Below are 26,950 nucleotides of genomic sequence, written 5' to 3'. Positions count from 1 at the left end.
TGTGAAATATATTTAACACCACACTGTGTCTGAACTGGCAATGTGTAAGTTGCCAGGGCTTGGTTTTATATAGACTTCACTGCTGCTGCAGGGTTTCTGGTGGGATGTTACTTTCAGAATATTAGCATGTAATTTGATCTTCCGCGATAGATGAATACAAATAGCTTCTTGGACAAGTCCTATAGAACTGAAACCCAGCCCCTGGATCAGTCCATCCTGTAGTTAGAGGAAATAATTACAGATTATTTCAGGAAAGAAAGGGTTTTGACTGAAAGAGTTACACTACAAACATTCCAGCTGTGACAGATGGACCCAAGATAAGGCTTGGAAAGGAGAGGAAAAGAACAATATAATCTGAACGGGCTTTGGGGGGTGGGGAAGATGAGCCTTCATTGAATGAAAAGTGAAAGGTTTAAGTTAGGCTAGCATGTAAGAACCAAAGAGTCCCCAGTAAATTTATTTTAAATGTATACAGGACGAAACTGACTTTGCTGCACCCCTACCCAATTTACAGATAATACTAAGCAAAGCTTCTGAGATTTTGATGTTGTGATCACCCACTGCATGCCTTACTGGTATCCAAAGACTAGGTTTTATTTCAACATGCTTGACTGCATGGAAACTGTCCCTCATTTTCCACTTCGTTCCCTGTGTATCAAATAGCCATGGCTCTCCTGCTTTGTTTCAACTTACAGGACCCCATCAACTCCCAGCTGTTTTGTTATATTCTCCTAGGTAGCTCAGGGCTCATGCCTCTCCCTCTAGTTCACATACTATGACTGGAACGATTTTTCCTTTTTTTTACCCAGTGGTAGGAAGGACCCTGTTATCCCTATTCCCTCCCCCCACCACTGGCCCGAGACAAAACTTGTGGATGCCCAACTGTGGAGTCCATCTAAAATCCCACTTCCTCCCTAAATCCTCAGTCAGATGCTGCCTCGACCCTCTGTCTTCTCATTTCTAACTATGCCTGAAGTTTCCCCTTTCACCTAATAGTGCAGACTTGTGTACCCATTACTGGACAAATGGTGTTTCAGGCAACTACTGTCTGATAAAACTGTCCCAATTCTAAGGCTAATATGATTAACCTATAATAATTTGAAGGCTGGAGGGAAGGCTAGGATGAAATAAAAGAGACACCAGTACCAAGGAGGTATCTCTCTCTTTTTTTTTTTTTTTTTTTTTTTTTTTACATTGGAGACACTAGAACATATTTCTGTGGAGGTAAAAAAACAAAAACAAAAAAGAAACAATAAAACCTCAAATAAACCCACCTTTTATACACCAGCCTGACCAGAACCTTCCTTCCCATCCATACTACCCACACACTCAAGCCTATTCCCACCTCAGACCTTTCCGCCCTCGCCCCTACATTATATTATCCTGCCAAATTTTCTCCTAGCACTTAGCACTGTGAAATCTGTTTTGCTGATTTATTAGTTCACGTTATTATGTTCCCCCCTCTCCCATCCCTCCTTCCCCCACTTATCAAAATATAAGTAGTGGGGCACCTGGGTAGCTCAGTGGGTTGAGCGTCCGACTTTGGCTCAGGTCATAATCTCATGGCTCATGAGTTCGAGCCCCACACTGGGCTCTGTGCTGACAGCTCAGAGCCTGAAGCCTGCTTCAGATTTTGTCTCCCTCTCTCTCTCTCTACCCCTCCCCTCCCTGCTTGTGCTCTGTCTGTCAAAAATAAATATTAGATATATGTATATATTATATATTACATATATATATATGTATTTAACACAAGAGTAAAAAATAAACATTACATATATATATATATATATATATATATATTTTTTTTTTTTTTTTTTTTTTTTTTATTTAACACAAGAGTAAAAATTCTACCTAACTCATGGCTACATCGCCATGCCTGGCACATACTGGGCACTCAATATCAATTAAGACACGGTAACTTTAACTTCTTAGTCTATGCTATGCTTTGGTTCAGGTGGGGAGAGGGAGGGGAGGTTTAAGGAATTGTATACAGCCTGGCAAGGAAATGACTGGGGGAGAGTAATACTCCTCATTCTCAATTTAATATAGTACCAACCAGGTATTTGAGATAAATGAAAAGATCTCCTTTGTAACTTGGATTTCAGTTTTCCAAGGTGTCATCCAAGAGAAGCAGCCAAACAAAAAGTCGGCTGGCAGACTCCGGGTATACCAGACAACTCCCTGTGGACAATACCCCATTTGGAAAGGACCGCATGGAGCTCTAGTTGCAGATACCAGCCGATCTGCCCAGAGCCATCCCTAGTGACCTCTGAGACAGCTTCTGTAGCTTGAAAATACATCTTCTACAAGTCAGAAATTGACATATTATCTCCTCCTCCCACCCCCAGTCTTCTAACAGTTATTGATGCTATTTGGAAAGCCATGCTTCCATGCCTATTAATAACCTCCAGAAAGAACCCCAAGGAAGTGTCAAGAGAAAAACAGATCCTACTGGTGGAAGCCAAAGACTCAATCAGAGTTACAATTAGCAATTAATATATTTGAACAAAAAGAAAAGTTGTAACATCTTCGGTATCATAGGTTATCTGTCCAGGAGGCTTACAACAAAATACTCTGCCAGTGAATTCATGAAATGTTCAATCAAAAATACTGGTCTTTACAGAAAGGAGCACTTTTAAAGGACCCCTTATCTGTTTAAACAGACCAGCACCAGCTACTATCTTTATCTACACAGCAATGATTCCGCGGAATTTTGCTTACAAGACTGATATCATTAAACCTTTATAGTTATTTACATCTTTGTCAAGTTTCTTCAGGTGACTCCTCAAAGAGCAACTAAATCAACCTACTCTAAAATAATGGAGTAACTAATTAACAATCTCTACAAAGACTTCTCTTAGTGGTCTTCTTCCTCTCCCCTCCCCGGACTAGAATGTGATTAATGGAATTCTCTCACAACTTAGCTTGAAATATGCTTTTGCCAGTTGAGCAGCTAAAGCAGAATCAGATAATTGTGGTATGACTCAACAAATGCACAGCTGTTCATTTAAATATATCCATCAAAAGTATAAATACGATCATGAGAAAGAAAATGGAACTGTGTACACAGGGACAGTGCACAAGTCGAACGGGTTAGCACTGAAGTAACCACAACAGACAACAAGGAGGAGAAGGGGAGTCACGGCTGGGACAGGTTCTGCATCCCGGGCAGAGAGAGACCAGAAAACCAAAGGAACTGAAAAACCACCCGCCCAACCCCAAACACTCCGTGACCTAAAAAAGAAATTAATGGCAAGTTAAACGTAAAAATAAATGAGTTCTACTACGTGGGGAGAAAGAAATGAAATCTAGGAAATAGCTGATGCTCCCAAGTACTGTGAGGTAGAAAGCCTACAGGGTAGAAATGAGGAATCCAATCTGTTATTCAAAACAAAACAAAGACCCGAAGCCCGGCCGAGGAAAACAGGAGGAACGGGATTCTCAGTCCTCTCCCCACAACCTTCTAAGACTGTGATTATGAAATCGTGAAATGTGGGAATCCCTCCAACAGTCCCAAAGCAAATAACTGAAAACTATCACCCCACAGCAGGCAACACATTTTAGAGGTTCCACGCACATGACAGTGCCCACCTGAGCACGAAGGAAAGGAAACCAAGAAAAAGAAATCAGAGACTTAGAAGAGGAGCGAAGAGAGCCCTGAATGACAAAAACAAGTGCCTGATCAGTCCTGCAGACCCCATTCCTTCCTCCTTCCTCAGGGATGGGCCCTAGGGCCTGATGGAACTTGAGAAGCAAAGGTATTGAAGACCTGGGCGCCTCTCCTCTTTTAATACGTAATTCAAAATAATAACAAATCAAAGGAACATCTATTCCATGATGATGATTTCCAAGCTTTCCCTGAACCATCAAAAATCAAGTTCTTGCCAAAAAATAATCTCTCCGGTTGAGGGGTGGCAGATGCTCATGTTGAGCCTGACCATTCGGCCATCTTGCCTGGGGAACCATTCACGTTCTCCATTTTAACAGACAAACCTCTTCTATTATTGTAAGTGACAGCTATTTGGACAACCACCTCCTACCTCAGGCCCTAGTCCTCCCACACTGACCCTCTTCATCCTTCATAGAAAACTTTCTAGCAAGAGCAATCTGCTCCTTCCATGTGCTCCCACTCCTCTATCCAATCCATCACTGAAGTGCCTCTTGTTAAGGGTCTCTTTGTAGACCTTACCTTATCCTTCATATCTGTAAGGGATCTGAGATTTGGATTCGATTGACCAGACATGAGGCCCAGGAACCCCCCAAGCCCTCAGCAATTCAGGTGGTACTGAGAATAGAGGGGGGGCTCACTTGCCCATTCTGCAACATGGTGTTGCTGATGACCCCCTTCTGTCCCTGGGTTCCTCCCTGGCTGGGATTCAAAGGCTCCACTCTCCCTAGATCTTTACTTTTATGGTTTGGACCTTTTCAGTTTCCTTGGATGGGGTTTTCCTCTTCTGCCACTCATCCCTGAAATCTTAGTTTCCCACAGGGCCTCACATCTCTGCTCCCTCTTCTCACTCAAGATGGTACCCAATTCCTTAGCATCAAGGCCACCAAGCTGAGACTGAACCACCAGGTAGAGAATGGGATCACCCATTCGTTACTCGTATACTCCTATCCTTACCACCTTCTTCTCCCACCATATGTCCTTGTCTTTCCATTGTTTACAAAATTAATTTAAAAAATTGTATTAGATATTTCAAATTACATAAAAACTGAAAAGTATTTTAAAAACCCGATTTTTGACCCCCCAGGTTTAATCATAAGCACCATCCTACCATCTAGTTTCAAAAATAAGTGATCTTATTTCCTGTGTTCTGCCCATTTTCTTCCTGTGGTATTTTAATGAGCATCCCAGATGTCACATCATTTCACCCGCAAATTCTCTCACAAATAAGGACTTCTTCTAAATACAACTATAAAATCAACATCTCACCTAACAAAATTAAAAGTATCCCTCTTCCAAATATCATCTAAAAGCTAATCAGTGTTTCAATTTGCCTGATTTTCAACTATAAACATCCCCTGCATTCCCCCCCCAACAAAAAAAAAATTACAGGGAAAATGGGAATAGCATACCAATAAGTTGTTTTCACTGCTTTCCGTTATTATAACGAGAGGTTCAGTGTTAGGATTGTGGCAGTACTGAGAATACTCTGTGTATAATGTGGCAGAAAGCAAATGAGTTACTATGGTATATTTGAATTCTAGCATCTCCCGCTGTTTCGGAGAACCAGAAATCTGTGTGTGAAATAAAGGAAATATACATGTAATAGAGAAAAGGTTAAGTAAGAACCATATAAACTCAATTTGAATTGGAAGCATCAGTATGAACTTACGAAGTATTCTATATATAGTTATCCTTTGTCTACTAAAAGGCCTAGAAACAATGACCTAGGCAGTATGTATTCCTAGTGCCCAGACAGGGGAGTTAAAACACCACTTCTCACTAAAAGAAAAAGAACAAGTTGAACTGAACCATGGTTACCATCACCAAATCCAGCCAGTAGGAAATTAGAGATCAAATGGATGAGTTCTTCAACAGATAAACTATAAGGAAAGAAGGAAAGGAAAGGGTTGCTGGGGGAACCTGAGGTTTGAGAGACTTAAAAGACATAAAAGGATGCTCAAGACTAGAGTACAGAGGCTAGGTATGCACACATGGGTGATAAAACCATAAAGAAAGGCAACAGAGCAATTATTACAGAAGTGAAGAAAGCAGTGACTTCTGGAGGGAGAGAGGGGCTATGTCTGGCCTGGGACACACCAGGGGCTCAAGGGAAACTGCTAATACTCTCTCTCTTGATCTGTGTGGTGGTCACAAAAAATATTCCCTTTATAATAATTACCTAAACTACGTATGCTTTATGTGGATAGCTGTGTTTGATCTTATAATAAAAAGATAAAAAGAAGACCAAAGCAGAATGTGTGCTGTTAAAAAACAAAAACAAAAACAGAAAAAAGGGCACATTCATGATAAAACACACACACAGACACACACGCATGCTCTCTCTCTCTCTCTCTCTCTCTCTCTCTCTCTCTCTCTCAGGAAGTAACAGCACTGTGTATCGTATATATACACAAAAATCTCCCCAGTTCTGTGACATAAATAAGGTTTTGTAAATAAACTTTTGAAATATCAACTATTTTTTATCTTCAACATGAAAACTGTTTTTGCAAGTTCCAAGTTTATTAACTGTTAATAGAGAAATAGGCATGAGTTAGCGAGTCATAATCAGAAATCAAGTATTAAATAAAATTAATACATCGTATGATAGGTTAGTCCTTCCTCTCTCCTCCTTCAATTATAGAAGTTTCATGAGCCAAGGATATAGGGAGATTGTAGAGTCCAGATCAATGTTTCCCAAGCACAGTGTAAAGCTATCATCAAGCAACAAAAATTAAAATCATAAAGATGTGAGCCCTCATATATATACATATAACAATCCCGACAATGATATCAGCAGGTGTTCTTCTTACAGGGGAGAGAGTGGTAACTAGATATGATTATTTTAAAGTTCATGTATTTTTAATTTCTTTTCTTTTTTTTTAATTTTGAGAGAGAGAAAGAGTAAGCAGAACAGGGGCAGAGAGAGAGGGAGAGAGAGAATCGCAAGCAGGCTCCACACTCAGCACGGAGCCAGATGTGGGGCTTGATCTCACAACAGTGAGATCATGACCTGAGCCACAATTAAGAGTCAGATGCTTAACCAACTGAGCCACGCAGGCACCCCAAGTGCCCATATACTTTTTAAAACCTCACACATGAAAATAGACATGAATGAATATTCTGTGAAATGGCACTTTAAAATTCCACCAAATGGAACTTAAAGAAAATATGAAAATTCTGCAAAATGGAACTGCCCCCATCACAAGGAGTAACACCCATAAGCTCTAAGAGTTAAAAAGCTGTGATCCTGGTACATGCATGGGCAGATAGATCAGTAAAACTAAATGGATACCCCAAAAATGGACCAAGATGTACAGGAGAATATAGAATACAAAAGAAATCAAAGAAGAAAAATTGGGACTTTCAGTAGAATTGGAACAAGTAGCCAGTGTGACAGAGACCACTAATTTCTCACTAAAATTCCTTCTTGGCTGCTTCTTGGGCACACGCTGACCCACAGAGACTGCATTCCCCACTCTCCCTTGCAGCTTGATGCACCCCAAGACCACGTTCTCACCAATGGAAGTATAAGTGGTGTATGTGCAACTTCTGATCACTTGCCCTGGACTTTCTCCATTGTCCTTTGCATGGAGGGAGCCCAGATACAGGAGCAACCCATCTATGACCATGCAGATAAATACTGGACAGAAGGAACATAAGTCTCAATGACCAGTGGATAGGGGCTGGTCTGCTGACCTGGTTTGTTCACACCGGTACCTTTAGGTGAGGACAAAAATCAACTTCCATGTTCTTTGAACCATAGCATATCCCCTGGTTACAGCAACTCAGCCTTATCCTAATTAATAGAGAAAAATTAAGTTGGATTCATACCTAACATTCCAGATGGATCAAAGATTTAAACCTAAAAAACACCGAGCCACATGACATACAAGGCACCATGAGATAGATTTTTAGTTTAGAAATGGAAAAGGTCTTTTTCCTGTGATACAAATTCCTGAAGTCACAGAAAGTTTGATTATCTATGTAGCGCTACAAATGTTTTTGAACATCTTTTATTGACTGTCTCTTCCACTACAATGTAAGCTCCATGTAGCAAGAATTGGGATCTGTTTTCTTCACTATTATATATACACAGCTGCCCAGAACAAGTGCCTAATACATAAGAGGCATTCGATAAGTATTTGCTGAGTGAATAAATTGGTATATTTAAATATACATGATTTTAAATAATATGCACAGCACAATAATTATTTCTGTGCAAATGACAAAACATAAATATCACTTGTCACACTTAATTTTGTTAATGCATAGGAACACCTATGAACTGATAATAAAAAAAATCAATAACCCAATAGGAAAATAGACAAAGGACACCAACATACAAGGAACACAATTGGAAAGTGTTTAAAATTATGAAAAGATGCTCGATGTCAACAGAAATAAAAATGCAAACTAAAGCTACATTAAACTGTCATTTCTCACCTATCTATTTGGCAAAGAAAAACACCTTTGACAATCATACTGTGATCAGCAAGGGTATGCGGAAGCAGTGTTCTCATCCACTGCTGTTGAAATAAAAAACTCCACAAGCTCAATGAGCAGAGCAACTTGGCAATAAATTTATACAAAATTTAAAACGTGTGTACCCTTTTACATAGCAGTTCTACTGCAAGAAATGGATCCTACAGATATGTTCGTGACCCTGTTTGAAATATTATATGTCCAAGGTTATTCCCTACAGCCGTGTTCACAATAAAAAACTAGAAGGGATCTAGATGGCCATCAACATAGCAGTGGTTAAATAAATTACAGCACTGGTCCACAGTGGAATACTAGGCATCCATTAAAAAAGAATGCAGTATTGGGGTACCTGGGTGGCTTAGTCGGTTGGGCGTCTGACTTCTGCTCAGGTCATGATCTCGCACTTTGTGAGTTTGAGCCCCGTGTCGGGCTCTGTGCTGTCAGTGGGGAGCCCACCTCGGATCCTCTGTCCCCCTCTCTTCCTGCCTCTCCCCCACTCACTCATGCTCGCTCTCGCTCAAAAATGAACATTTAAAAAATTAAAAAGAAAAGAATGCAGTATTAATATGGAAGATCTTCCAAGAAATTTTATCTCAGTGAAAAAAGGTACAAAATAGTATATATTGTTACCATCTGGGTTAAAAAAAACCACACACACACACACAAAAGAAATTGCAATAATCTGTAGGTTATGTGTTGTATATTATATATGCCCTGAAATCTCTGAAAGAAAACACAAAAAATTGTAGGAATTTTTGGTAGGAATTGCCTCTAGGAAGAATAATTGGGCACTTGGGAGATGGGGAGGAGTGAGGCTTATTTTTTCTCACTTTTGTACCTTTTTAATCTTATAAACATTGATTGTATCACCTTCTGAATATAAATATTTTACCAAGTAAAAACATTACAAATATTTATCTCTAACCCCTAGAAATCTGACCACTTCTCTGGAGATTCTTACTGTCAAACACACTTGGAAAACCAGTGAGCTGAACAGTCTTAACCCTGTTTCATAATTAAGAATCACAGGGTTAGCAATTAACAAACACCATCATCTCCTACTCGTTCAAACAAATACATATGCAAAATAAAGTCAGTCTCTTAGTTCCGTCCCTGTTATTCATTACTTCCTCTTAAAACTAATTCAACCTCATGCCCACCTTAAATGGGCATGAAAATATTTCAAAATGCTCCAAGAATGGTAGCCAGAACCAACAATTCCACTAATATATTAACACAGCCTGGTGCCTAAGAAGTTCCTTGCAGTCACACAGAAGATGAAACATTGCCATAACTGTCACCTGGGCAACAATCCAAAGCTGTGCATCATCTGCCTTGGAAAATAAAAACTCACATCGTTAAGACTAAAAGTCCAATGTCAACAGCCGTGGCTTTTGTTTTCTGCCTAATGCGAAAGGTCTCCCCCCGCATCCCCCCTTTAAATTATAGGCTAACCCCTCACTTGAGGACCGGTTATTACGTTACAGCCTTCTAAGGAACACTAAGCAGTCATTATTTAGACTGACATTCTGCTTAAAAGGAAAAATTCTTCTTGAAAGGGAAAATGTCCACAACTTATCAAGTGGAAGGAAAAAGCAACTTGTAAAACAAAATGTATAGTCATGTTCATCAAGCTTTCAACATAATGAATATGCATACTGTTTGTAATACGATAAGATCTGTGTATGAGTAAGTATGTGTTTCAAATTATCAGCTATGGGCAAAAGAGCAAAGACAGAGAGGAAATTTTACCTGTACCTATGTCTGTATTTTATACTGTTTTGTAATACTTGCAATTAAATAATCAAAAATAAACTATTTATATAAAGAATAAAGTTTTTAAAAATAGTAAATTAGACTTTCCTTTAAAAACAAAACAAAACAAAAATGTCGGACAGGTACTGGAGACTTTCCAAAAGTGTTGAACCAAGGAGGCTGCATAGACTGACCTCTACAAGCCTGAATCCTGAGTTACGTGTTTCTGTGTCTATATGCAAGTTTCCAACCATATCTGAGCAACCTGAACACTCAGCTCAAGAGACACACCCACCAATATTTAGCACTTCAGGCCTCCCCTCACAGAAACATCTTATAGACTCTATTCTAAAGTAGGTATTTGTGGGGTGCACAGCTGGCTTTGTCAGTAGAGCATGCAACTCTTTTTTTTTTTTTAACATTTATTCATTTTTGAGGGACAGAGAAAGACAGAGTATGAGCGGGGAAGGGGCAGAGAGAGAGGGAGACCCAGAATCTGAAGCAGGGTCCAGGATCTGAGCTGTCAGCACAGAGCCTGACGTGGGGCTCGAACTCAAGAACTGTGAGATCATGACCTGAGCTGAAGTTGGACGCTCAACCGACTGAGCCACCCAGGTACCCAGGCACCCCTCTTTCTCTTTTTTTTAATGTTTATTTATTTTGAGAGAGAGAGAGAGAGAGAGAGCGAGCGCATGAGCAGGGGAGGGGCAGAGAGAGAGGAAGAGAGAGAATCCCAAGCAGGGCGTAACCTCACAAACTGCAACATCACGAACTAAACTGAAATCAAGAATCGGGTGCTTAACAAACTGAGCCACTGAGGCACCCCAAGCATGCGACTCTGGATCACAGGGTTGCGAGTTCAAGTTCCACACTGGATGTAGAGGTTACTCAAAATAAAATCTTTAAAATAAAATAAAATAAAAATATTTGTATTACCCCTATAGCTTAACGCAATGATAGCAAGACTGCTTTATATAGATTTCAAAATACTCCATAGGAAGCATATTATGAAAATGTAGTTCTGGAAAAGGTAAAAGTATGGACACAATAAAAAGATCAGTAGTTTCCAGAGGGTGACTGGGGGAGAGACTAATTTTTTTTTTTTAATTTTTTTTTTTAACGTTTATTTATTTTTGAGACAGAGAGAGGCAAAGCATGAACAGGGGAGGGTCAGAGAGAGGGAGACACAGAATCTAAAACAGGCTCCAGGCTCTGAGCTGTCAGCACAGAGCCCGACGCGGGGCTCGAACTCACGGACCGCGAGATCATGACCTGGGCCGAAGTCGGCCGCTTAACCAACTGAGCCACCCAGGCAGCCCGAGAAGAATTATTAATAGATGGAGCACAGAGGATTTTCAGGGCAGTGAAATTTTTCTGTTTGATACTGGAAATGGTGGATAGGGTCATTATACATTCGTCCCCAACCTATAGAACAAACAACACCAAGAGTGAACCCTAATGTAAAACCATGGGCATTGGGTGATAATGATGTGTCAACACAGGCTCAACAACTGTAATTAATGTACCACTACACTGATACAGTAGTCCCTCCTTATCCATGAGGGATACGTTCCAAGACCTCCAATGGATGCCTGAAACCATGGATAGTACCAAAACCTATATATGCCATGTTTTTTTCTTACACATACATACCTAAGATAACATTTAATGTGTAAGTTAGGCACAGGAGAAGATCAACAACAACTAATAGTGAAATAAAACAATGACAACATACAGGACTATAATAAAAGTTATGTAAACGTTTTCTCTCTCTCTCTCTCTCTCTCTCTCTCTCTCAAAATATTTTCTATGCACAATACCTCACCCTTCATGTGGTGATGTGACATAAAATGCCTACATGATAGGATGAAGTGAGGCGAATGACATAGGCATTGTGACCTAGCATTAGACTACTATTGACCTGCTGACCATGTATCAGAAGGAGGATCATCTGCTTCATCTGCTGACCACGGCTGACTGTGGGCAACAAACCATGGAAAGCAAAGGGGCGAAAAAAGGGGGTCCAGCTGCAGTGGGAGAGGTTGTGTATGGGGCCAGGGGGAACAGGAGAATTTCTGTACTTTCTGCTCAATCTTGCTGTCATTCTAAAACTGCCATGAAACATAGTCTGTCTGAAAGAGAAAAAAAAGAAAAGTGGCCCCGTAAGGGGGAAAGAACGGGAGAAGTATTTCATATGTAGGGAAATATTGATAATATTGGAATAAACTGGCCAAAGTTAAAGAATAACCAAGCAGCTCCGCCACAGAGACAGAGAGAGAGAAGCCCACCTTCAAGGCAACGCAAGAATTAAGCACTATGAGGCTAGAGTCCTAAACTTTTTATACTGGATTCATATAAACCAACGAAATAATCACTGTGGCTAAGAATTTACCGTGTAGATTTGATCTCTGCCAAAGAGCATTAAACGAGGTGATCTGTTGAAATGGCTCTAGAGCTGGCTCTCTCTGGCAACGCTGCTCCGGAGAGCTCCTGGGTAAGCTGACTCAGCTACCTTAGGGCTGGTGCCCCGTCATGTCGCGCCACGGTCTCTCGGGCAGGGCGCTCTGGTTCAGAGCTCCGCTCTCTCGTCCCCCATTCACCGGAGACCAGCGGAGTGGGAGAGGTGCTCCTGGAGTCTCCTGGAGGAAAAAGCTTCCCAGTAGTTCTGCTCTGGCAATGTGACACTCACAAGCGGCTCCGGGCTGCAGGTGGGGAAAAAGAAAGAACACCAGCTAAGAGAAGAAAATTCTGCAGTTGTGAGTGTGCTGGCTCAAAGTGCACACCTGACAAGCCTTTCAGTTGGGACCCCAAAACTAAGGCCAATTTACAATTGAGGCATATATGTTAGGAGCTGAAAAACAATGACACGCAGGATGTTGGTAAACTTCAAAATCAAGTTCTTTCAAAGCCCATATACCATGGACTCCAGCCCATTACAAAAACAGCAAAAAAAAAAAAAAAAAGGCTTCATACATATTAATTATTATATGTACTTGGTTAAAAACAAAACCACTCAAACGGTACACAGGTATAGAATGAAAGTCTCTCTCCAGACCCCCAGCTGCTCCTAGATAGCCCATTGCACCAGAGTAACCAGTTTCTTGTGTATCCCACCCAGAAGCAATCTGGTTTAGGTCCACTTCCAACCCATTCTCAGTCATAGACAGAACTAGTTCAAAGGCTCATAAAACAATAGTGGGGAAAGAACAACAAGCGGAAGGGAAGGGGTCTAGATAACTAACAAAAAAACACAAAGCCACCCAAGTTCCCCTTTCCTTTGGGAAGACTTTAAAAACATCAACATTTGCCAAAGGAAGAGGAAATTTTTATTAGAACCAAATTTTTCCATCCAAATAAGTCACACAAAACACTGAAGAACTTACTCCTTTCAAAAAAACAGCACCTTTTTTTTGTTTTTAACCTCAGGGAACATTTTGCCAAGAAAACGTTCATGTAAATAAATCTAAGCAGAAAACAAACCCAAAATACAGCATTCCTAAATAATTATTGGGAAGGAAAACCACATGAACCTTGAAATTCAAGGGGAATGCTTTACAACTAATACCAACTCTTTCCTTGCTTCAGTTTAAATGAAGGCTCACAACCAATTTGAAAAGACAGCCTAGCTATGTAAAAGGCACACAAAAAATAAGACAACAATATTTCCCCCATAGGAAAGTCAACCAGAAATTTTGCATTTTCAGCAATCATTTAGTGAAGTCAGAGGGTAAAAACCCATTTCTAGAGTGGACATCTGTGAAAACAAATTCATTCGTGAAGCAGCATCCACAACCTTCGGTTTCAGAACCAATTGCTAAAATCCCGGTGTTTTCCAAGCCGCTGGAGCCAGGGAAATTTGGTGGTCAGGGTCTCACATTGACGTTGCCTTCCCCTTGGGCAAAAAACTGTGTTTTAGAAGGGGGCCGCTGTTAAGCTACCCCGCCTGGCACTAACCATGTCTTTAAGTCATAGGTACTGTTTGGGAAGGGGCTTTAGACAATAGGAAAATAAGGAAACACGGGTGCATATTTTCCTGATTCTTTCAAAACAAGAATCATCCAAAGAACAGTCAGAGATTGACTGTTTAATTACAAAGGTGCTTCTATTTCCCTTCCAACTCCCCAGTCTTACCTATTACCTTCACCGCAAGGAATTCCTTCAAGAGCAGGCTCAGCTTCTCCTGTCTCTGTTCAGCCTTCTCTAAGGATTCTTCTTTTGTCCAGATCTTTCCATTCCGATTCCTCCAGTATTTTTACTCTATATGACTCAACCTGGCACTTGATCCCCTGCCTTGAACAGGTTTGTCTCACAGCCAATTTAAAACTAGAAGAGATTCACATATTATCCTTCTGCTATATCATTCCTTCCCAATACCTAACACATAGTTGGTGCTCAGGAGTTATCGGATAAAACTCTTCAAATTAAACGTAATTGAAGATTTGCTTTAGAATTCATCAGGCTCTCAACCATGGATTGAAGTCAAAACGGTGGTGTACCACAAGGAAGAACAGGTTGGTGAAAAGGGAGCTAAGTGGAGAGCAAATGCCAAAAACTTAGGTCTTCAAACGTTCTACTCAGGACCCATCTCCCCACAAATATACTTCATGCCAATAAGCAAGCTTGGCAGAGCCTGAAAGGTAGTGGAAAGCAGTTATGCACAAAACCCCAAGAGTGATTAAAAAAATAAAAACAAACCAAAAGAAAGAGAGAGAAGAGAGGGGGAGAGGGGGAAGTGCTATAAAAATATCTATGTAGCAAACTTCAGCATCTTGTCCCGAAACTTCCATTGAGCTGAGTTTTTTCCTAAAATCTTAGCCAACTCATTTGTTTGGCTATTGAGGTTTAATTATTGGTGGCTAATCGTGCCATATGAAAATCTGACCCTTTATAGAAGCTAGAGGCACATTCCTGTGAAGTGGTGAAGGGTGAGAGTGAGGAAAGGGGAGAAAGAGAAATAAAAAAAAAAAAAAATTCTTACTCCAAATGCGGGTTTAACATAGCAGTATATTTTTCTTTAATCCAATTTAAGAGAACATGCATAGTTTCTTAAAAGTTATTGTAATATGATGGGACCCGAGTAACAGGCAAGCATAAAAGATACTTAAAATCAAACAAGTTCTTGGCAGTCAACATAGCAGCTAAGCAACAGGAAGAAAAAAAAATTCAGGACAAGTTTCCTCAACTATTTAATTTTAACTGTATCCTTGGCCTTCAGAAATTGCAGCTTCCAAATACCGAAAAGTCTTGCCCTTTCAAGACATCGGTGATGGATGTTAAGGAAACTCATTGTAGTGATCACTTTGCAATATACATAAATTTCGAATCATTGTGTTATCTACCTGAAACTAAGATACTGTTTAATGCCAATTATACTTCAATTAAAAAAGGTGCGCCTGGGTGGCTCAGGCGGTTAAGCGTCCGACTTCGGCTCAGGTCATGATCTCGCGGTCCGTGAGTTCGAGCCCCGCATCGGGCTCTGGGCTGACAGCTCAGAGCCTGGAGCCTGTTTCAGATTCTGTGTCTCCCTCTCTCTCTGACCCTCCCCCGTTCATGCTCTGTCTCTCCCTGTCTCAAAAATAAATAAAAATTAAAAAAAATTAAAAAAAAAAAAGACATTCAACCCATACCTTCCCTGTTTATCTACCCAGCCCCATAACCCAAATAAACCATGGTGGATCTTGCTGTAAAATTACCGTTAACTGAAATTACTTTTTTTTTTTTTTTTAATTTTTTTTCAACGTTTTTTTTTTTTTATTTTTGGGACAGAGAGAGACAGAGCATGAACGGGGGAGGGGCAGAGAGAGAGGGAGACACAGAATCAGAAACAGGCTCCAGGCTCCGAGCCATCAGCCCAGAGCCTGACGCGGGGCTCGAACTCACGGACCGCGAGATCATGACCTGGCTGAAGTCGGACGCTTAACCGACTGCGCCACCCAGGCGCCCCTGAAATTACTTTAAGAAGCACCATATGGTTGTAAGAACATGGACTTAGGGAAGAGCCAAACCCAGTTTTCCAACCTACTTAATGTGATCTTCCCCAAATCATTTAACTTCTATGGGTTTCAGGTTCCTTTCCCATGACACAGGGTAAATACCTTCCGCCTTTGAAAGTTTAGTGAGCCCTTAGTTCTAGAACCATGCTAACTGCACACTTGCATTATCTGATTTAACCCTAACAGCACAAAAACTGAGGAAGGTGTTATTATTCCCCCTTGAAAGATAAGAAAACAATGTTAGAGAGGTTAAGTAAAACTGCCCAAGATCATAATTTTTAATAAGTGGCAAAACCAAGAATCAAGTTTTTCAGACTCCAAAATCTATGTTAATTGCCATTAAGTAAAATTGCATCGTGACTGTTTATAAGAACTGAGCTGAATGCTCATAGTAAATATTCTCAGTTCCCTTTCCTGTTTTCTACTCCTTAGAATAATAGAAAGTGCTAAAGCACTGTGGTAGGAACAGCAGAAAGCACACCAATCCCAAACAATAACACAAGTCATCTACAAAATCACACTACAAATGTCCTCTTGTCTCACTACAACCAATGTCGAGTATCCTTGAAGAATAATCTATTCCAGACACTTCAATACATGAGAAAGACAGGTATGATTGCTTGGTAATGCTGGAGAAAGGCAATGGAGATATCAGCCGGTTCCCAAGATTACCACTTTCCCAGTGGAACAAATCTAGGTCACATGCCCTAGACAACTGATAAACTCAGGGGACACCATGGAGCAGGGGGAAAAAAAAAAAAAAAAAACCAAGGAAAGCCATACAAAGCTGAGAAAAGATAAAAGCTGACTGAACCAGGAAGCAGAGAGGAGCATGGAGATATAGCAGATCCCCTTCTCCAGGCATATCCAAATTCTCAACAGATACTAATCTTTGGGACTTAGGGATGAGAAATGGGAATTTCCAGGAATTTCTCCAGAATTCCCCAAATTATAGCTTTTCTTAAAATACTTCCAAATACTCTTTACTCATTATTATGGATATATATATTTTTGTTTTTTAAATGTTACATATGTAAGAAGTAGTGTTATTTACAAAGGATTGTAGCCTATAACAAATATTCAAATGCTAGGAAATGCCAGTGAACATTATTGGGTAGTATTCCAATAGCTGGCCAAATCCAGCCCACAGTCTGTTTTGGTAAACAAACGTTTCATTGGAACACAGCCCCACTTGTTCATTTTACGTATAGTCTACGGCTGCTTTCACACTAAAACAGCAGAGCTGATAGTTCTGACAGAGTCCATATGCCTTGCAGGGCCTAAAATATTTACTATCTGGCCCTTTGGAGAAAAAGTTTGTTGACCTCTGAAATAACCTGCATTTGGATCTATGAGGAAGGTTAACCGCACTACACCGAATCCCATGTTGCAGTTGCCATTTCCAAGACTTACTCTGCTTCAGAAACATATTTCTTGGAATACCACTCACAGGATTTGTATACAATATGCTATGTATATAAACTTATTTTATTTGCAAGGATGACTCACTGGTAGCAGCAGACAGGGCCACAAACACATATTTATAACACAGCAACAGCTACAAGCAATCACGACCAGTTCTTTCCTCTGTGCTCCTACCCTGTCCTGGCTCTGGGCAATGTCAGTCTTATCCTTCGCTCCACAGGTTCACGTTCAACTCAACATCAGTGGGTTCCTTCAGTCTACCACGGTCTCTATTGCTAATTGTTTAATTCTCACAGGAGAATTGCAACACACTTTTTCCCGTTCACCTGATTGCTCCGGGGATCTGAAAAGACATAAATTTCCCAAGAAATCCCTGGAAGGAATTCTGCCATGGAAATAAACTATTCTCTTCAGGTGTAGCGAGACTGACTCTAGATCACACTCACTGGACTTTTAAGGGATAGAAGAAAAAGCGTTGAGGAGAGGAGGGAGGATGAGGAAAAACAAAGTCTCCGGGATGTTTTAGGGAAAAGATTAAGGTCTGTCTCAGAGCCTAGAGAGAAGGGACACCTAAGTGGAGGTTCAGATGAAGACGACATTTCCTAAGGTGATGGCCCCAGTGACAGATTTAAGGCCCAAATATCCGAACTTAAGTTCTAATTTGGCTGCCATGACAGGCATTCGCTGTGAGTTATGACAGGAGTTAAGTGTAATTAAACACCACACTATTTCTGAAAATAACCTGCTCATAGTTTATAATCTCAAACGCCCTCTTCTGAAGTGGCTGGGTGATCCACCAAAATCCCCTTTATCCATCAGTCCGGCCAAAGATTCATTTATTTGTGCCAGAAATACAAAGCATGAGGACCAAGGATAAAACTCAAGGGAACAAATGCAGTGGGATACAGCAGCACCAAAAGGGTTCTAGGCTTGAACCAAAGAGTCCTGGGTTGAGTCCCAGCCCTGCCAGTCACTAGACATGTGATATTGGGCCAAATGGCCAACCATCTGAGCCTCAGTCTCTCGCAGGCAAAATGGACATCATGACTTCCTTGCGAAGCCCACAGCACGTGGTGGGTGTTAATAAATGGCAGCTGTTATTATAAACAAAGTATTTAAGGAGCAGGAATAAGAGGAGGAGACCGTGATAAAGACTGAGAATCAAAAGAGTTGACTTATTACACTGAATCATTTGAAAATGCTGACATTTGACCATTTTGACTCACAAAAATAGCAGTTTTTAAATAAATACTATAAAGGGCTCTGCAGGGAAGCCTAAAAGGAGACAGCATGAAAGACTAATACCCCATCCTCATTCCCCCACTGGGGGAAGCTTAGAAGGAATCCAGACACCAGATGGGAAGGCTGCAGACTAAAATAGAATACCCCTTAGTCAACTCCTCACTAGAGAGGAGGTGTGACTTTAGGGAGGAGAAAATTCAACAAAGGACAAACACATACACCTCACTCCTAGGTAGCCCACGTACCTCGCTCCTTCTCTCCTTCCTTCTCCACTGCTGCCTTGTCCTTTCCCTTCATTATTTCTTTCCCTAGGCAAGGCCCAATGGTGTCCTGTTAACCAGCTGGGGAAGGACAGAGCACTTCTGCTCAGCTGACGTTCCTGAATGCACAGCAAGCTTTTCGGTAGGCTTCGTAGTGCAGTTGGCAGCTCAATAAAGATATCCAATGGATCCGCTGCATTTTCCCTGTTATTTTTCTATCTTCCATTCATACCGTAGGTGTTAATTTTTTCAAGTCCTCCTAGACCTCATCCAGCTGATGGGTCTGTGGTTGATCCATGGGCGTCATGACAGTTCCTGGATGAGATCTGAATTTCAAGCCCCCTCACCAGCCCAAACCCAAGTAGCTCTATTCCAGCTATCTCTAAATTTCAAAAAAGGTGCTAAGTGAGGACTCAAAATACCTTGTGTACAGAGGGATGAATAACAGGTTAGAGGTAAAAAAAAAGGAGGAACATGTCATTTCTTCCATCCTCCCAACCCATACACTTGAAAAACAGAATTAGACTTCCCTGGTAATTAGCTTGCCTTTCTCAGTCTGTTGGGTCACCTTTAACAAATGTAAATCCAATTCCCGCAGCATTTCAGCAATCCCCATTGCTGTGTTTTATCTGCTGTCTGGAAGTAATGTGGCAATCCTTGATGATCACCCTCACACATTAAACTATGGAGGCTTTCATCAGATGATGATCTCAAAGCACTTTTACAAGAGTTCGCAGGGATGCCTCCCACGTGGGCCAGAACCAGATTTTCTGGTTTTCTAATGGGGCGTCTGGCATTCTGTTTCTCCTAAGCTGTACTCTGGTGTAAACACTCCAGAGTATATATGCCCTCACTAGATAGACATTAGCAAAGCTTCAACAGGGAAGTTTCTTGGAAGTGAGGACTCTGTGTATACAATATCCTGCTGTATCTCCAAAACCTGGTCTATGATCACCAGACATTTAAGTATTTGTGGAATAAATGGAGCTTAAAATTACAGAAAAATCCAAAGTATTATCAACTGCAAGCTCTTAAACTTGTTAAAAGAAGCTTTTCTATCACTAAGTGGCTAAGTTTCTACCCTACATTTAAACTCAGAACAGTGCAAAACATACTAAATACTCTTATTTGTGGGGAACAGGTTAACACAAAAAGCACAAAGAAACATATAAAAAATTGTGGGAAAAAAACTATTTCATAAAAGCAGGCTTCACTTTAGAATAGCAGTAAGTTTTCTTAGTACACTTATTAAGTAAACAACTCCAAATTAAGGTGAAGTTTTTCAAAATTGTTATCTACAGAAATGTCCAGAAACACTGAAGGGCCACTGTAAAACAGGAATACCAAAATAAATGAAGAGAGAACTAAAGCTTTTAAAAACCATTCTTCCAATGCCCTCCTGAAAATATTTATGTCAATTACCAACCTAAATAAAATTTTTACCAGATCATTCTCCCTAATTGAGATTCACTGAGAATAAATTGGGGGAAAAAAAGGGCAATCGACATTCTTTTTCTAATTGTTTGGCTTAATGTATTTCCTCACAGGCATATAAGCATTTCCAAGGGGACGCAAGAAAACTACCTGCCCCCCTGTGCAGAGAGAACAAGGCAACAAAAAACAAAAAACAAACAAGCAAAAATAAAAAAATTAAAAAAAAAACCAGTAAGGTTAAAATAATTAAAAGTGAACAGTATTCTATATGGCTTTGTCTTCTTGTACTGTTTCTGTGCATGTGTGTATACTACATACCCATAATTATGTCAGACAAGCTATGCATTTTATAAGTAGTTGCCAGCCCCATAATGAGTTATCTGAAAAACTAACCTGCAACTTCTTAAAGAGAAAAATAGCCTCTTATTTATCTTTAAGCTTTATAATAATTGGGGCAGCATCCCTTCCATACGACTCAGCAAATATTTGCTGACTGATGAACAGTGAGATTAATTAAAGTAAGATTCAATTCAAGAATCCAGGTGACTCTGGGTCTACCAGAGATTACATAGCCTTCCACTCTGCTCCATCATCTTGATGGGATTATTGTAGGTTGTCTTCAAGGTATGGAGGAAAAACACTGAGCCAAGGAGCTTGACAGGTCCCTGCACCACACATGTGTGACAATGGGAAATCACTTATCGTCTCTGACATCCATTTTCCCTGATTATAAATTGAGAATGGGGGTCCAAGCTGCTAAGTTTCCCTCCAGCTCCAAATTTCTGTTTAGATAGTTCTTTTACAATCACTAGCAGGATTCCTCAAGAGTTATGCTAACAAGAAAGGCTACGTCTTTTCATTAAAGATGGTTTTCCAATCTACTCCTGTACTGAGATGGCACACAACCCACTCATTAGAAAAAAAAAAAAAAAAGGGAAAAATAACATTTTTCATTTAATTTAGCAGTTTCGTTCTTAACTCATAGAGGTTTGCTTTTAATTTGCTTACCAATAATTTGTTTGCCAACTGAAGGATAATTAAGAAAATACACAAAAAGAAGTGGCACAGTGGGGTGTCTATCAAGAACAGTAGGGGCATGAGAATATGCCCAGTTCCCAAGACAAGGAATCTAGATGAATAAAACTAAAGTCAGCATGTCCACATTACCCACCACCCCAAATGTGCCAGTTTTCCCTTATGTTTTATCTCACACAGTGGAATCACACCAATGAACCTCGACGGCAAGGTTAGAAACTAGGGGTTCACCTTACAAACCCCACCAGTGCCTTTGTCCCAGCTCTTGTTGTCTCCCACCAGCAAGACTTCCAACTGCCTCCTCGGTGATCTCTTCTGGGGACCTGCCAACAGTGCAGTCACTAACCATTGAGCAGCCTCTCCTCTGCTTAACCATCAGCGGCTCTCCTCATCATGAACAGAGTCCCGATTTCCACGACCTGGCCCGAGACCTCTCCACCCTCATCAGTCACCACCCTTCAGGTACTCTGACCCTGACTGCACCATACAGCACTATGTAGATGCCATACTTCTGTTCGCCTTCATGCCTTTACCCTTCCCCCCACCCCCAAATGTCTTTTTCCACCTGTCAAATCCCTATGCTTCAGGATCAGCTCAAGAATCACTTCTGGATGGAAGCCTTCCCTGAAGTCCCCATGCCTACACCCTGTCTGAGGTACATGCACCCTCCTCTGTTGTTCCCAAACGTAATTATCATGGCGCCTAAAAAGTACATTTCACTTTTCTTTTTTGTGTTTTTTTTTTTTTTTAATTTCACTGCTTAGTGAGTCTGTGACTCCTCAAAGATAAGTACTATTTTTTTCATCTCTGGAACACCAGGGGCAGTCTTATAAATAACAGGTCCTTAATAAACACTGATGGATGAATGAATGGGTGAACCCTGATAATGGACTCAAAGCATAAGAGGAATGCTCCAAAAGAAATACGAACAATAAAAACTGAGAACTGTGCTAATGGAAAAAAAGAGGTAGGCCTACCAGAATCCACTTTTAGTGCTGTCATGGCTTTTAATTCAAGGCAAAAAAGAAAAAAAAATCCCCAAATCCTCAATTATAGAGACTGAGAACTAAAGTGTTCATTTCATACAAAAAAGACAATGTGTAAACCAAATGTATACACTAAACCATAGTCGCTGACTGACTTACATATGAAAACAGGGAAGTATTTCCTAGTCCAACACTTTAGAACATAATCTTCTTCTAAATTATATATACAGGGGCGCCTGGGTGGCGCAGTCGGTTAAGCGTCCGACTTCAGCCAGGTCACGATCTCGCGGTCCGTGAGTTCGAGCCCCGCGTCAGGCTCTGGGCCGATGGCTCGGAGCCTGGAGCCTGTTTCCGATTCTGTGTCTCCCTCTCTCTCTGCCCCTCCCCCGTTCATGCTCTGTCTCTCTCTGTCCCAAAAATAAATAAAAAATGTTGAAAAAAAAAAAAATTAAAAAAAAAAAAATAAATAAATAAATAAATAAATTATATATACAGAAAAGTAACCTGAGAACAACACTTAAATACCATGCTAACACTGTAATATTACTGGAAACGGAGATGTTGTCAGTAAAATGTAAGAAGGAAGATGCTTCATCTTATAAGAAAAACATTAACTTTTTCCCACAAAATTATTCCCAAGATGGTCACTTGGAGCCAGGCCCCCATGTGGTTCTCAAGGCTAGGCTCTGACTCCCTGGCCTCCTTCCAGATGTCTTCAGTAAAGGTGCTGAGGGCCAGGGTGGGCAAAAGGGGGGGGCTCTTGCTCTTACCATGACAAGGCTATCTTCTTAATGTTCTTCCCCATCCCACTACCCATTTCCCCAGCCCCAACCTTTCTATACCACATAGCAGGAAAAAAAAGAACAAATGCATAAATTGCTATGTAATGTAACTGAGCTTAATTCAAGAAGCATAAAGTAGGTAACAGAAAGGAGGCAATGGCCAACGCTGAATATTAAGGAAAAGAGAAGGAAGATCCAAGGAAAACACTTGGCTGTTGGTAGTGCTCACTGGCTAGGATCACTTTAAGTTTACACATGAAATTGCTTAATGCATGAGTCACTTCAAATCATGACTGTATGGATTCATTTAATATGTTCAAGCAAACCTGCAATGAAGATGACCTAGAAGTCTGGAGATGCACATGATTCTCCAATCAAAAGAATGGGGGTGGCAGACATATTGTAGAAAAATCAAAAACATAAATGTGTTTGGAAAAAACTTAAATCCTGTCGTTTTCTTATTACAATGGGCAGAAGAATGTCAGACAGTTTATCAAAATTGGATGAGTTAAAAAAAAAAAAAACCCACCAGGTTCAGAAATGACTGTTCTGAAGGTTTTTGGGACACAGTCAAGAACCCTGGTGCCCACTAGGGGACTGGTCCAGGAGCTCGGCTTCTCCCTTGACCCAGTGTACAGGATGATTGGAAGCCTGACTTTGGCTTCTACTGCAACAATCTTAGCTTTAAAATCAGTCTTAAACGCTTATGATTTCTCTCTGGGGTGATGAAAATGGCCTAACATTGGACTGGTGACAGACGCACAATCTGTGGATTTACTCAAAGACACGGAATTACACACCACGAAAGGGTGGATGTTATAGTATATGAACTAACTCAATAAAACTGTTTTGAAAACAAAATCAGTCTGGAAGCTCTTAGGCCTTTTTCTGTACAGCTTAAGACCTTAAGCGTTTGCTGTGCTGTGCTTGTTAACTACATAGAGACATTCCGTGTGTCTCCCAATTCATTTCTATGGAAAGAGCTGAAGTTTTGAAAATCACAGCTCAGTTTGGGAACTGAACCTAGGTCTGTCACTTCCTAGGCTCTGGGATCTTGAGCATGTTACTGTCTGAGCCTCAGTCCCCCCACCCCACCCCCCCACCTATCAGATGAGCAGAATGAGTCTGCAGATCACCAGCGCACTCAGACTGATGGTAAATGGCAGAAAATTAAAATGGAAGGGGCTGTAAGAAAGGACATGCCAGCTGGCGGGTGAAAACTAAAGGAAAGACACAAAAGCAGAAAAGATGTGGTAAGTGAAGAGTAGGGATCGAGGCCAGCCTACCTAGAATCAGGGCAAACCCCTCTGGAATCCTCTATTGAGTTCCAATGATGCTTTGGGGTCAGAGTGACATAGGGTAGGGAGATGGGATAGGCCTGCTCCTAGAAGCATGTGTGATTATCAGCCTACATTATCTATGACACCTAAATGTCTGGATTCCTTACCCAAGTAATTCTATTTTGTTTATTTTGAGAGTGAGAGAGTGTACATGAACGTGACCGATAGTAAGGGAGGGGTAAAGAGAGGGAGAGAGAGAATCCCAAGCAGGCTCCACGCTTAGCATGGAACGCGCAGGGCTCGATCTCATAACCGTGATATCATGACCTGACAAGAAATCAAGAGTCGGACGTTTAACTGGGCCACCCAGGTGCCACTTTACCCAAGTAATTTTATGAGTAACCACAAAGCAGACACATTTTCCATACTTTTAAATCACCTCAAGAGTCATTAAGCATTCAGTCCACTAATGGAACTATAGGTTCTTAATTGGGACTATTAATTAGAACACATAGTTTTGTACCAGGATTCATTTTTTACAGATTAATTCTATAAAATAAAACATGCCTGAAGTTGACTGTGTTAGATTTTCATCGCAAGCCCCAAGATTCCACACCTGTGATTTAATTTACATCAGCACAAGTCATAACACCAGCTTTTCGATCATTTGTGATATTCCAACTCTTAAGAAACAACTTACCTGACAATGAATACGAACAATCTATATTTACCATCAAGAAGTCAAATTCCCAACTGGGCCAGAATTTCTAATGTGAAGTTAATTCTTCATGGTCGTTTTAACACCACCATTGTCACCTAAAATGTGCTCTATTTGATCAAGTAACTAACTATACACACACACACACACACACACACACACACACACACACACGGTGTATATATATGTGTATATATGTGCACACACACACACATTTAAAAAGTATCAACTTTATTCCACACAAGTTTCTACTCTTGAAAACAACTTGAGAAGAACTAAAGAGACTAGCAAGTTATCAGCCCTGCCCTCCCCCAGGTAGAAGCTACCCTATAGCCAAATAAATTCTCACACTCAAAGATCGATCCTCAAGAGACCAATGGGTAACAAACTAGTCTTCCTCAGCTGCGCACTAAAGCGCTGGAGATTGCTCTCTGGTAGAAATGAAGAGTGAGCTGCATATCACTGAGCTGGGATTCTTTCAATAAGATGACGAGGCCATGAAAGCACCACACAGAGTATTAAAAGGAAATAAAACATTAGCAACTGCCCCTGTTTACCATTCATACTGTCAACAACTCTGAGAAAAATTCTGTTGAGTTTCACGTCACTAAACCCTCGTCCGTTTTATAAATATTTGTCTCCCTGATTTTGTTTTTGTTTTTTTACTTTTTTAAATCCCAGAGGGAAATGATAATGTTCTGTAAGTTTTAGAATAGCTTATTTTCCAAAGTTGGCAGGAGAGAGAAGGCTAGCTTCTGCTAGCTCTAATTCTGAAAGCATGAAGCAGTGAGGGAGGGGTCTCTTAAATAATTTTTTAATAAAATTTTAGTTGTTTCCTGAGCAGCACTTTTGTTGGTTCTACCAGCAATGCTGTGCAGCCAGGTTTTAAAATAAACACACTCTAGCATAAACTCAACGGAGTCTCCCAGAACTTACAACCAAATTTAGACTGGTTTAACACAACCGTGAGGAGTCCTTCCATCATTTCTCACTTTAGACATATAATGAGTAGGTCAAATATATGTTTAGAAGGTATTTTACTTTACATTTAATTTTGTATGAACTTTCTTAGCATGTGCACGCATGCACGTGTGCACATACACACAGGCATGCACACGCACACACACACACACACACACACACACACACACACACACAAAATGCTTTCTCTTCTACTTCAGAATTATACTCAACTCCTAATGCCTTTGGCAAAGACGAGATCCAATATGTAAGGTACTTACGGGGGAAAAAAAGGCAAATAAATATGAATATTCCATGGAAGTAGTATGCCAGGTTTGGGAAAAGCTTCCAAAACTTCTGTATATGAATATGCTCTTTCTCTAGAGGGAGATAAGCGGTTCCCTACTATAGGGGTTTTTGTACATCCAACATCAAGAATGGTAAGGAAACTAAGTATCTCAAACCCACCATCTGTTATTTCTCAAATACAGTGTGATCTATGGATGTGAATTATATGAATGTATATTTAATCCATATATATTTAAAATGCAACTAAAACCTTTGGTGAAGGGCCTAGTTATTTTTCCTAGGAAACTACCAGCACTCCGTACCCTACCCCAATCATATCTTCTTCCTCCCCTACACTGAGCTAAAACCCAGAACTGAGTCCAGACGGCCTGAATCAGAATCTAGACCCTGCATTTTGCTATCTTGGGCACATAACTTAGTGTGCCTCATTTCCTTCAACTGCAGAATTAAGATTAAAACAAAAACAAAAACAAAAACAAGAAACTGTACCTACCTCACAGTTATTACAAGGGTTAAACGAGTGAATATATGTAAAACACTCAGAACAGAACCTGAAATATATGTACTATTAAAGGGTAAGTCATTACTGCTGATGCTGTTGTTACTATTAGAACCATAA

At 40.5% G+C, this 26,950-nt stretch overlaps 1 protein-coding gene across 4 annotated transcripts in view; it reads right to left on the bottom strand.

Moving 5' to 3' along the window:
* The window catches only part of ACVR1 (activin A receptor type 1), a 140,133-nt gene that overhangs the window by 75,126 nt on the left and 38,057 nt on the right, over positions 1-26,950 (bottom strand). Inside the window, exons 1-2 of one of the 4 annotated variants that reach the window (XM_058715208.1) lie at positions 12,300-12,600; positions 5,080-5,241 (exon numbers count right to left, since the gene is read on the bottom strand). The exons of 1 other annotated variant lie outside the window; for it this stretch is intronic. The gene's annotated coding sequence lies outside the window, so the exon portion shown is untranslated. Of the gene's footprint in view, positions 1-5,079; positions 5,242-12,299; positions 12,601-26,950 lie in introns of those variants that run through there. 2 more of the 4 variants (XM_058715207.1, XM_058715209.1) reach the window with 2 other exon arrangements.

Source organism: Neofelis nebulosa, chromosome 2 (assembly GCF_028018385.1).
Source record: "Neofelis nebulosa isolate mNeoNeb1 chromosome 2, mNeoNeb1.pri, whole genome shotgun sequence".
NCBI classification, from domain to species: domain Eukaryota; kingdom Metazoa; phylum Chordata; class Mammalia; order Carnivora; family Felidae; genus Neofelis; species Neofelis nebulosa.
This window is presented reverse-complemented; position numbering and strand designations above follow the sequence as displayed.